We start from the raw sequence: 13,793 nt of genomic DNA, 5'->3' as shown, positions 1-13,793 counted from the left end.
AACCGCTTCCAGACACTTCCACCATAAGAAATCCAATTTAACTTTGTCGCCGAACAAAATGTTCCAATAGAAATAATTTCGTCAAGGAGCCCTGTAGCTGTACAATTCAATCAGAAAGACTTCTGCGTGTTTTTTTTTCCAAAGCTGTATTTTAACGTAAAAGTTGCTTAATGTTGTCAATACTTTTAACATCTGTCAACAAAAGAAACAATTTACGTTTAAAGTACCTATCTGAGGTATTCTTTGGGCGCGATTTTCCTGTTTTGGATTTGGTTTTCTTTCTTCTTCTTCTTCTTCCAGTGCGGCCAATGTCCATTACTGGACGTTGGCCGTCAGCTTAGAGAAATCTTCTCTGTCAAAAGAAAGACGAAACAGCTTCTCCACGTCTCCATGTAACGCCGGTCTATTCGCGGACAGCGTGGTTTTCTTAAAACCATAATATTAAGACACTTCTATAACTGATGATTTTTTTTTAAATGTATATATTTGCAACTAAAACGAACATTGCAGCCTGTATAAAAAATGATTAGATACAGATCTCAATAAACGAAATATGTGTAAATACTGCTAAATAAGGTATTATATGGTACTATATAACTACTGAAAAGGCCCTGAGGCTTTTTTCCATTTAATTGGTTAAATAAAATAAATTTTAATAAGAAAATACTAACTGCACTATTCCTTTACCGAAGCGCCAGGAACATTCTTTAACCTTGAAGCCGGAAAGACGTCACCCGATTGTGGGAGTTCCCGGAAATCAATATCGTAGAAACATTAATTTATTACGAGTGAATTACTCTTCATATATTTATTGGCAGGTATAATTACTATACATAATTATACCTGCCAATGTATATTTAAGTAAGGTATATCACGTTTGGTACAATTTTAGCATGCCTGACAATTTAGGGTTCCGAACCAAAATGGTAAAACAACACCCTTATGGCGGGATTTAGCGATTACTCCACCGACAAGAGCGCAGCTCTTACATAAAGAGAGAAATGGCGAGAGTAAGTCCATTCGGTCAAAATACTAACTCCAAAATTATTGAACGGAAACATCGGATAATTTTATATGTTTGTGCACTCCAAGTCTACAATTAAAAAAGTTTTCTTTATAATAAATCGATGACATATTGTTAGAAGTTTTTCAAACATATTCATGTAGTACCTAATACAAAAGGCCCGAGTCACATAGTCTAGACTGTGAAATTAAACGTCATGAAGTCAAAGCGAAAGTGAAGAAGTAATTAAAAGTTAAAAGTTATAGCGTTCACAGACGTTTATTTAATTTTACCCGATAGCTCAATGAGGAACTTTCCATCTTACGATCTTTAAAAATAACATAGATGGTGTTGTTCAGTTTAGGAAGTTGTATTGTTATAAACCATTTTTTTTGTTATTGTGTCCGTCTGTAAGGCAAAGAGAACGTAGTCTATACAGCCAGTAAACCATGACCTGAAAATGAATCATAGTAAAAAAAAAGTTTGTGGCACTCTGATCTTCGAGAGCGGTAAACAGAGTTCAAAACTTCAAAGTCCATTAAAAAACCAATACTTTATAGCCAAAAAGAATATCAATCTTCATCGGTTTTTTTTTTACTTTGGTCCGCTAGCCGTATTGTCAGCATTCCAAACTCAACAACGCCATCTATGTCATTTTCAAAGAACTTCATCTAGAAAGTCCCTCATTGTAAAGTGAACCATTGCATATGAGATTCTCTTATATTAGAGGGCTTTCCTGACGATCATAATATTTAAAACTTATTAAATAAAACTATTTCTATTCTATTTTCTTTGTTTGTGGCTGCATCGTTCAGAAACGCTGATTCTGCCAACGTCAAATAAAACTATTTAAATTTTATTTCCTTTAAAATCAGAAATCAGAATCATTTACTCAACGTCATCATGGACCATGATATTATCATGATATTATCATGGATAAACTTGTTGAAGGTCAATTTAAAATTTTTGAATCTACGTCGTGATGGAGCACATCTTTTAAATCAATGTACATACATACATTATACGTTAATTAATAACAAGAGGAATACATTTAATACCAGGCATCGTTACCATTTAGGTAATCTTATAAATAGCTTTTTTACATAAAGTATAATATTCAACTTTTAAATATATTACTTTATTTAAATTTAAATACTTACTGAATATTAAATGGCGAAATAGTGTTATCGACGCGCGACGTGATGAACACAAATAGTACAGCTGCGAAGCTACTTGTATCGGTAGTAATGACTACAATTATAAACTATTTTTTCTAGATACGTAACCTATTAGAAGCCTCACTCTTAAAATAACTTGGTACCTCTAGCCCCGAGTAGGATATACCACACTACTCACAAAGCAAGAACAACAACAATTCAGTTATAATGATAAAGATAATTTATTTGATAACATTCGTTACAGGTCATATTAGTTCACAACCTATCATAAGTAGGTATTTATTATAATTATTCTATTACCTATTCCAACGTCAACGTAATAAACCATTAAAAGTAATTATTTATTTGAAACGCTAAAATAAATTGTATAATACCGTTAATACACTAGCTAAAAATAAAAATAATATAGCTTTATAGTTTGAGAAGAATGCTTAGTCAGCTTCTAGGATATGATGTAACTTATTATTTTTGAACTACCTACCACAGAAATATACGTATAAGTAGCAGTACAATTAGTCATAACTATTAGTTTATCATTGATACAACAAGTATTTATGGTACTTAGTAAAATAGACCATTTCCAATTCAAAGTTATTCGAATAACTTATTGTAAACGCGCTATGACCAACAAACATCTAAATACCGATTCAATTCATAGACATTTGCTTGCTTCACAGTAAATACATCAGGAACAAAAGTCATTCGTGAAATTCCAGTCGAGAAATTCTAATTAAATTACGAGCCCTGATACAGTTGAGTGTGGCCCTTAGAACGTTTGTCTTTCTATGAGCGATAAAGCGAGAGGCGGGAAATTATAGAAAACGAATAAAAAGAAAGAAGGTGAGAAATGGCGGGATAGGAAAAATGGCTTTGTAGATTAGCATTTTACAATTTATCTTTGTTAAATGACTGGGCATTTATGCTATTTTCAACAGGCCTTTGTGGATCATGTGTGTCTCCCCCCGTAGTGTAGAATGTACAACGTTAGGGTTACGTCTGCAATTTCAGCAGGGTTAACATGCGCATAGTGACAAAATTACTGATTAGGTTTTTTTTTTCGAAAGTGATAAGTTTGTTTTTTCCGTAACATGCGTGCACGTGATTTTGTTCGTATTTTGACAGAACGACATGACTTATTTGGGTTCGTAATATATTACCACCAATTGACAAAACGACTTAATTACATCGTCACAATCGATAAAATAATCGTGATAAAACTTTATCATGTTGCACACGTTAGCCCTACTGGGTTCGTTTATAATAATTATATTGATATTAGGGTTAGTAGGGTCAGTCATTGAGGTCGCAAATCAAATGACAGAGGAAGAACAATACCGTCTTTGTTAAACATCGCACATTTTGTTTAACCATTTATTATTGTAGAATCGAATATCATCGGTCTATTATTGAATCCTCCATTTTTATTTCAATATTGTATCGCTTCTACATGTCATACCTAATTACGGTTGATGTGTTAGTGTTTAGTAGGTAACACGTATAATCAGAGTTGTGGCAGCTTGAGAAATTGAACACCTGTGTTGGATAGTTGCCTAATCTACATCTACACAAAATATATAAAACTATAGAATGAAAATATGTAATTCAAAAACTATGTCAGTAGGTTTTACACGGATATAAAGTCCCCTGCAATCATTTTCGTTTACATACAATCAATATTTTATTTAATTTTAACAAACTATGCAGGCTCTCTCAGAACCAAGTCCTTCGATTATATGTAGCAACATTTTTTTTTATTTTTAGAGAGGTACGCTATCCTAGAGTAGGTAAAAAAAAATATATATAATTCATTCATAAATGAATATTTACGCGGATCTACATCCGTGGGCGGAAAAGATAATTTCGTGTAGAAAATAGCACCGCTGAGTTTGGTCTATTTATTAATGTCGTCGGTTTCAACAAATATTGGATCCGATTCCTGCAGCCACTTCGTAATGTTATTTTAAGTTAAATCCGTCATTTTCTTATTCGCCGAAACAGAAAGCGACGGATGATTGACAACTGTTAATTTGTTAATTTGCGTTTAACGTGTGCTGACAACTTAATTCTGTCGGGTTATTGGTCAATACACAATTAAAATTCTACCTAAAATTGACGTGTGTTCTAAAAAAAATATGCTTGTCGATTACCCTCTCCTTTTGGGCGGATAAGGAAATATATCTGTATATTTATAATCACCATTGTTACACAAATTTTAAAGCACTAGTTTTCAAGTAGTCATTTAAAAAAAGATGTTCTTGAACTCCAACAAAAAAAAATACAGACTCTGCGCCATTTTGTAATTCGCTTAACGCTATCACCCGGCCAGCAGTCAAAACTTGTGAGTTCAGAAGCTGGTGAGCGGTTGTTGGGAAGTCACCCGGATTGTATTAATTCCGGGCCACGCATATTAACGGATTTAATTTTACATGTCGACCAACGACTGGGATGTTTGAGTGTTCGAGTATTGACTTAGGATTAAATAAGCGGTATTGGCTTTGCTGTTTATGGGGTTGTCTTGTTGTCTTAATAAGGGTCTTGGATTGTTACGCTAATTGACATGTTTGAAAGGTTCAGCGCAGACAGAGTTGTTGATTGCTCGGCACATCTCTCCCCTCAAGCAACCGGAGAAGGTGTGGAGCATACTCCACCACTCTGCTCTATTTCGGGTTGGTGAAAGATTTGTACGGTAAACAGCCGGGGCTAAAGGCGTAATGTGCCCTCTGAAGCATGAAATCATCTTACTTTTTCGGGCATTCACGAGCTGCCATGTCCTTACCAAATAAAGGACAGTGTCACAAAGTGATTTCGACAATATCCTCATTGGACCCGGATCTTCAAGCCGTGAGCCCAATGCCTTAACGACTAAACTACGAAAAGGGTGTATGAGGCTGGCAAAATAATCTGTCTTTAGAAAGTGCACCACCCACAATTGTTTAACCCTGGCCCAAAATTGTTCATACATCACTAAGATAAAATGAAAATTAAATGCAGCTTTATAACCAGCCTATATACGTCCCACTGCTGGGCACAGGCCTCCCCTCAATCAACCGGAGGGGGTATGGAGCATACTCCACCACGCTGCTCTAATGCGGGTTGTTTTTACGGCTAATAGCCGGGACCAACGGCTTAACGTGCCCTCCGAAGCACGGAATCATCTTACTTTTTCGGACAATCAGGTGATTCAAGCCTGAAAAGTCCTTAAACAAAGGACAGTGATTTCGACAATGTCCCCATCGGGAATCGAACCCGGACCTCCGGATCGTGAGCCTAACGCTCTAACCACTAGACCACGGAGGCTGTTAATGCAGCTTATCTTAAACCTATCGTAAAAGTGTCAAATTACCAGATTATTAGACTATCACATTGACTCGTGTGGTAACAAGCAATAAGGTAAGTTCAAAGATTTTGTTAGTTTCCAACACCAAGTATGACACAACAAGAAACTTATTAGGAGTATGAAACTTCATATTCTCTACAGCACAAATAAGAAATTGCAGCAATTTCTTTTTTAATAAATGAAATTGCCACCTTTTCAGTTTTTCTCAGAAACGCCAGTCTGTCTGCAAAACGCAATCCAGTAGCTGTCAGAATTCATATTCTAGTTAAAGTTAAAGCTCATTAGTGGGTTATTAAAAATTCCATTTACCTAAAGAACACTTAAAATAGTTTTCAGTGAAAACGTATTATATTTACGTGAAGTAAGGAAAAATCGTACGTGTTGTGAATTTATCCAAAAAAATATTCAAAGAAAAAACCATCTCAAAAGTATAATACATACTCACATCGACTCATCGCCCGTTATCTTTAAATCGGTGGGCAAGTTATCAGAACAAACATGCAGCTTACAGTCACTTTTAGAGTCATCATCACCAGCCCATTAACGTCCCCACTACTGGGGCACGGGCCTTCCCTATGGATGGATAGGGAGATCGGGCCTTAAACCACCACGCGGGCCCAGTGCGGATTGGTGATTATTAACGACTGCTAATGCAGCCGGGACCAACGACTTAACGTGCCTTCCGAAGCACGGAGAAGTTCGAGATGAAAACTTTTATTTTTTGTGGTCACACATCCTAAGACCGGCCTTTGCGAAAGTTGCTTAACTTCAACAATCGCAGACCGAGCGCGTTTACAGCTGCGCCACCGAGCTCCTCAGAGTCATATGAACACTCATCTCACAAGTAAAACCTGTATTATGAAATATCATCATAATAACAAAAGATAAGCGGATTATAAGGCAGGCGATTCTAGTAGGTAATCCAAAAGTACGTGCGCGGATTGTCTGCTAGATAAATCACGAGCGAGTAGCACAACCATTCATCTAGGGAACGTCGTAGTGACAGAGTCGTGCCGTATCTCCATCGCATCTCGAACGACGCCGCGCTGAGTGACCGCCTCTTGTGATGTCCCTGGTACTCGCTCCCGCTATAGCTCAGCCCTAAAGGCTAATTGAGAAATGAAATGCTTTTTCTCGACCTCTATTAGAGTTGGCTGCAGTTGCAGTTTCAGTGTTTTATTTCTTGTTATGCTGTGTTGTTATGATGAAGCTTTTTGATTTGTATTTTTCATTAAATGAATTATACTTTATATTTTATTTTAATCAAAAAGATACAGTCGGCTGTATGTAAGTATGTCTTAAACAACGTCCACGGTCGAGCGTGGTTTGTAGCGAAACAAGCAGTGGAGGCCATAGGGCGCTGCGAGGTGTGCCACCGAACCGGTGGGGGGGTTGTCAAAATCAACCAAGACTGTTAACCCTGGCCGCAAACTAATTTCATCGGGTTAGATTGCGGCCACATTGAAAGTCATACCGGGTGGTTGTAAACTAATCGAAACATTTTGTATTTTAAGGGGCTACGAGGCCGTTGTGAGGTGGATTACCACCCTCATCAACCCTGGTGTTAGGGTTATTATTACGACTACGTTCTTACATCAATAAGTAGTAACCAGAACCAACGGCTTAACGTGCATTCCGAAGCACGGATCATCTTACTTTTGGACAATCAGGTGATCGGCCTGTAATTTGTCCCCACCGGGATTCGAACCCGGGACCTCCGGATCGTGAGCACAACGCTCAACCACTGGACCACGGAGGCCGCTGAAGATGATTCCTAGTGATCATGAAGATGATTCGTAATGACGTCATTAAGCTTTTGGGTTTTGGCAGAGATCGGGAATTCTCCAAAATCTTTAACACGTTCAACGCCACGCAAAAACGTTGGTTGTTTCATTCAAGCAATGGGGGACACGGGTGAGCCAAACTGTACTGACCCATTCGGCGGGAGTCACCCGTGAACCAATAGAAGGTTTCAATTTAAACACGATTTATAGGCTACAATGCAGAGTTTCACGTAAAACTGTTAGAAGACAGTTAGATGAATGAGTATTCTCTCTTGGCCCACCTGTGGGCCGTGTGGCATTGAACGTGTAAACCGTGGAGACGACAAAAGTCAGGTGTTTGTTTGAAATTGTGTTATGTCTACAGTACGAGTACTCATAAAGGATAATGCCTAAAGCTAGGTAAAACAACAAGGTGAAAATCTAAATAGAAAAGTCACAAAATACCTAGCTCTGGAAACTAACATATTACATGTACTTAAACAATGGTACAAACCGGAGTCTATTCTTATTATTTTTTCTTGTGCAATTATACTTAAGTTTATATTATTATGTATGATTAATGTATTTATTACTAAATATGTAATACATAACATATATGTTTATTATGTTATGTATTAATGATAATAATTAAAAACAAAACAAAATGTCATAAATTTTGCAACGGAAAATACAACATACATACATACAAAAACAGCCTATATACGTCCCACTGCTGGGCACAGGCCTCCCCTCAATCAAACGAAGGGGGTATGGAGCATACTCCACCACGCTGTTCCAATGCGGATTGGTGGAGGTGATTTTACGGCTAATAGCCTGGACCTACGGCTTAACGTGCCCTTCGAAGCACGGAATCATCTTACTTTTTCGGACAATCAGGTGATTCAAGCCTGAAAAGTCCTTACCAAACAAAGGACAGTCTCACAAAGTGATTTCGACAATGTCCCCATCGGGAATCGAATCCGGACCTCCAGATCGTGAGCCTATTAGACCACGGAAGCTGTTAATGTACGGAACGAAACGGAAAATACACTTGATATTAACTCAGGATTATGAGCTGAATCATCCCACTCAGTATTTGGTAAAGTTTTAGTAACAACCTGTATAATATTATATATCTTGACACATACAAATAAATGTCTCTATTAATAATAACACATTTCATTCTAAGTGATCGCAACATAAAGTTTTCGCTGGAGCTGAAAATAAATTGTCGACCTAATGGATATTTTTCCACATATCCGGGACCTTAAGGTCATTTCCATGTGAAAGGGTTAAGGTGGAAGGTCTTGAGGTGGATGTCGTGACCTGCCGTGTTTTCACATTAGGCCCTGGAAATATCCTTAGCTAAATATACGGCATGACGATTTTCGGGCCCTCGCAATTGTTACCCAGAATGTGGGCGAATAATATATATTTTTCGCACGGCTTTTATTGTGGGTGTTATTCCAAATATAGACTTATAAAAAATGTATTTGATGGGTACTTAACATGTTACAGCATCAAATTAAATAGAACATATTTTTGTCTAGACCAATAACATAATCATAACTCAGCCTAACGCCTTTATTCCCGAAGGGGCGGCAGAGGTGTGTATAATTTATGCATCCACGTACCACGTCCCATGATTTCGTGGGAAACCTACGACCATGAACCGGGCACAAATTCTGGAAACCACTTGATATCAATTATCTATGATCTAAAAATTAATGTCGGTCTTAATAGTTCAGAGCCCACGTCGGGATTCTAACCTGTGTGTCACTACGAAATATACGCGATCCTCGAACAGGGTTTTCATGGATTTTCCGTCTAGACCAAACATAGAAAAAGTAAGTAGAAAACTGAGAACTTAACTTACTTACTTGTGTATTCCTCTCACACAATGAGAAAGAGCATGTATTCTGCTACATACATTCTGCAAAATCAGCCGTCTGCTGTCGAACAATCGGTTTTGCTGCAACATGTCCATCTCAATTAATCGCCAGGACAATTAACTGAAACTTTTTCTCTTCTTTGTATCACGTCAGCAAGTCTGTGAGCCAAAGATAAAATGTGTTGCATTTATATTATACTCTAATTTTATTAGTCTCGGACAGATTATCCTGCGAAAATATTTTGAGGTCGGTGGCTGGGAGGTATTTGACATTATTAAATGTCAGCTTCTGTACTTCAGTGCAACACAGAATTCCAAACACTTTTCGACACGGTTTAATGTTTTTCAAAAGTACGCGGCAATAGAAATTTCCATACAAAATAACACTACTGCCTTACCACCTACACCTAACTACAGCTTACTAACGGTTCCCTAGTTTTGTTATTACAGGCTGATCACCTGATTGTCCAAAAGTAAGATAATCCGTGCTTCGGAAGGCACGTTAAGCCGTTGGTCCCGGTTACTACTTACTGATGTACTTAAGTACGTAGTCATTACAGGAGTCATGTCAGGGGCCTATGACGGCTCACTAATAACCCTGATACCAGGGTTAATGGGGTTGGTAATCCACCTCACAACCCACACAACTGATTTCGGCCAAGTAGTTAATGTCATTTGCGGAAAATCTACAATAAGTCACGTCAAAGAAAAAGTTGAACTCATTTACTGTTTGTGCCGATGCCAGCAACGACTTATTAACGTAGTTTTTACAGCAGTGTACGTTAGAACAAATAGAAATAATAATAATAATAACGGTGTACCCGTCGCTTAATAGCGAAAACCTCGTAAACTTTTTTTTTAAATCACATCAGAATGTGTTATTCAAAAAAACCTCGGTTTCTTTTAATTATTTATTTTTCCGGGTAAAAATTAACAAAACCAATGTTTACCTGGATTGAAACTTACTTGTGTATATTGTGTGGTTTTGATAACAAGAATCGTCCGAATATGATTTCTCAAAAACGCGTTTACGTTGTTTTAACTAGAAGGCGACGAAACAGCGTATCTGTATTATGCCGTACTGTATTTTTTTACCTCCATAATAACGGTCATATCCGTTACTGCGCTGGAACGTGTTAACAAAATCTTTGGAAATTGATCTTTTCTGTTCTATGCATTCAACTGTTAAGTGGAATAAAGTCCTCTCATAAATAAGTACCACAACGTTCTTATTATAGAGAGAATCCGCAGGAGCATAGAAAATCGGACCGAAATATGCACAAAATGAGCATATTATATTATATGTATATGCTCATTTTGTGCATATTCGATTCAACGGTCCAGCCAGAAATGTCTTGGTGCGGCCTTCGTTTTTAGTGCTGAGGGCATATCTCCCTTGTTTCTATAATCTGTGGCGGTCAAGAAACGTAATGCTCACCTGAAATTAGGTCTAAGCCTATTCCATTATACCTTACTGTAACGTTTCCTAGAGAAGCTCATAATTTCTAATACTAAACTGTGCAAGCTAATTATATGGGGTAATTAGAACCTCGATAATAGCGTTCGACATGGTATGTTCTCATGTAGTAATGTGTTCATTAAGCTCGTGTAAGTAATGAAATTGTTTATTCATCACTTACATGTTATTTATGGTGTAGGATGAAAATAAATACAATATTAAAGGAGATAAATCATTTATAAGACAATTTATATTTGTTTGGTGAAGCGTGCGAACTTAGTTCATCATGCGATGGTTATATTAGAAATTTTAGTCGTGAGCTTATAGGTATGTGATAATGATTTAATTGTCAACAAATATAATAATGCTCATCATCAATAATTTAAGAGCCACACTCTTGTCGGTGTAGCATTCTCCTTGCTAATTTTGTAGGGCAAAATAGGACAGTGGTTTCCCTCTTGCCTTCCACCCCGCAGTACTCTGTTTGACGCGAGTGGGATGGCGCCCAGAGAAGTCTATTAATTTCAAAGTCGTACCAGGACTCCATCATAAAGCTACTAGAATAATATTTGTTTAGTTTAGTTCAAACTCTTCAAGAATTAAAGGCGGTGAAATGCTAACGAATTTAGCGAAAACAAAACTGGTTCCTTATTAGACCCTACTAAACGAAAAACGCTTTTTACAAAATTCTCACATTATAATAAATGATGATGTTGCCTAATAGGAAATACGTTTGCCTAGTATACAGGGTGCTAACACCCTGTCACTAATGACATCGTCAGGAATACTGAGGGGGATGATTCAGACCATGATTCCGAGTTAATAATTATAAAGTACAATATAAAGCAAAATTCATGATTTTTTTTCGTCTTCATAAATATTTTCAATTCTATACGTTTACAATGGAAAATTCCACACACACACACACCACAGTCTTGATATAAACTCAGAATAATAAGCTGAATCATACCTCTCAATATTCGTTACGTGTCATTTATACCCCGTACAAGTGCATACGGTAGCCAAACAAGTAGGTATGGGTGTAAGTGACACTGTAACAGTACTGAATGGGATGATACAGAGCATATTTATGATTCTGAGTTGATATCAAAATGGAATTTCCTGTCGGAAAATTCATGAAAACTTTAGTGTATTTAAAATTATATTATGTTTCATAATTTTGCAAAAAAATCCACTTAATATCAACTCAGAATCATGGTCTGAATGATCCCTCAAAGTTTTCGTTACAATGTCGCTAATACCCTGAATAAGCACTGTAATAGTCCTTTGCAATGAAAGGCGTGTCAGGTACTAGGGATTGTAAGTTTTGTTCACATACTTCCAAAGTATACCGTGACGTCATGTCGATAAAATATTATACGAAGCAGCAGAGATTGTGCTATTGTACATGTGCACCAAAGGTTATTTTAGTCTGTAGACTACATTCTAACTTTGGCACAGTAACATACTTTAGAGGTGGCAGAATTACTATACAGTTGTTGTGCAGTGCACACAACTGCACGTTTACCCTCGAGTTGCGTTATTAGCTTGAATTCAGCTTTTTACAGTTAGCAGTGGGCGCTAATCTAGGTTTTTGCCTCAGCAAACCATACAAATATAAATATAATTGCAACATTGTGGACCTATACTTTAACACTTTGGTTTTTCATATCTAGAAAGCGATCATTTAATAACATAGTAATCTAAGTATATGTAAATGTTCGCATAGCCGTGCAGTATGAAAATAATCTTGCGTGTTGTAAACTTACAACTCCTTCGGACGCAATCCTATGAATTAAGGCATTTTCAGTTACAAATTACTTACTTACTAGCTTTTGCCCGCGACTTCGTCCGCGTGGCGTGTTATATAAGAGAGAGATCTTTGTGTGTGTGGGAGTGCATATCAAATTTCAAGCATCTAACTTATGCAGTTTAGATTTTTTCATACAATTTTTTTTCCAATAACTCCCATTTTTCAAAATGCAGCCAAAAATAAACTTATATTTACTAAGGTATGCATGCATGCTAGATTGAATCAATTGATTGAATTGATTTTTTTTTAATTGATTGTTCATTGAGTTTTAATTTTAATACACACTTCCTCTCTTCCCTTCAACGTTGCTGTGCCCTACAGGGTCCATGTTTTAGTTCCTATGCCTATGTAACACCCCATTGTACTACATGGAATGCAATAAATAATTTAATTGAATCGAATTGAAAACATCTATCTTACGCAAATTTTCATACAAATGTTTTTTTCCCGCTAACTCCCGTTTCCGTGGGAATTTTGCAATATCCTGTTGCAACTAAGCTTTAAGTTAACTAAGGTACCTGCATGCCAAATTTCAAGCGTCTAACTTAAGCGGTTTAGATTTTTCATACAAAAGGATTTTCCCGCTAATTTCCGTTCCCGTGGGAATTCCGGGAATTCCTTTCTTAGTGCACCTCTACGGTACCTAAACTATGTCCCTTCCAAATTTCAAATGCCTACGTTTAGCCGTTCAGGCTATGCGTTGATATGTCAGTCACTGAGTCAGTCAGTTTCTCCTTTTATTTAGATTTGATTTTTTCATACAAATGTTTTTTCCCGCTAACTACCGTTCCCGTGGGAATTTCGGGAATTCCTTTCTTAGTGCACCTCTACGGTATCTAAGGTACCTGCGTGCCAAATTTCAAACATCTAACTTGAATGGTTTAGATTTTTCATACAAAAGGATTTTCCCGTTAATTCCCGTTCCCGTGAGAATTTTGGGAATTCCTTTCTTAGTGCACCTCCACGGTACCTAAGGTACCTGCATGACAAATTTCAAACGTCTAACTTGAGTGGTTTAGATTTTTCATACAAAAGGATTTTCCCGCTAATTCTCGTTCCCGTGGGAATTTCACGAATTCCTTTCTTAGTACACCTCTACGGTATCTAAGGTACCTGCATGACAAATTTCAAACATCTAATTTGAATGGTTTAGATTTTTCATACAAAAGGATTTTCCCGCTAATTCCCGTTCCCGTGAGAATTTTGGGAATTCCTTTCTTAGTGCACCTCTACGGTACCTATGGTACCTGCATGCCAAATTTCAAACGTCTAACTTGAGTGGTTTGGATTTTTCATACAAAAGGATTTTCCCGCTAATTCCCGTTCCCGTGGGAATTTCGGAAATTCCT

The sequence above is a fragment of the Pectinophora gossypiella genome, chromosome 18 (assembly GCF_024362695.1).
Source record: "Pectinophora gossypiella chromosome 18, ilPecGoss1.1, whole genome shotgun sequence".
Lineage (NCBI taxonomy): Eukaryota > Metazoa > Arthropoda > Insecta > Lepidoptera > Gelechiidae > Pectinophora > Pectinophora gossypiella.
The sequence above is the reverse complement of the archived record's forward strand: the minus strand, read 5'-3'. Positions refer to the sequence as shown.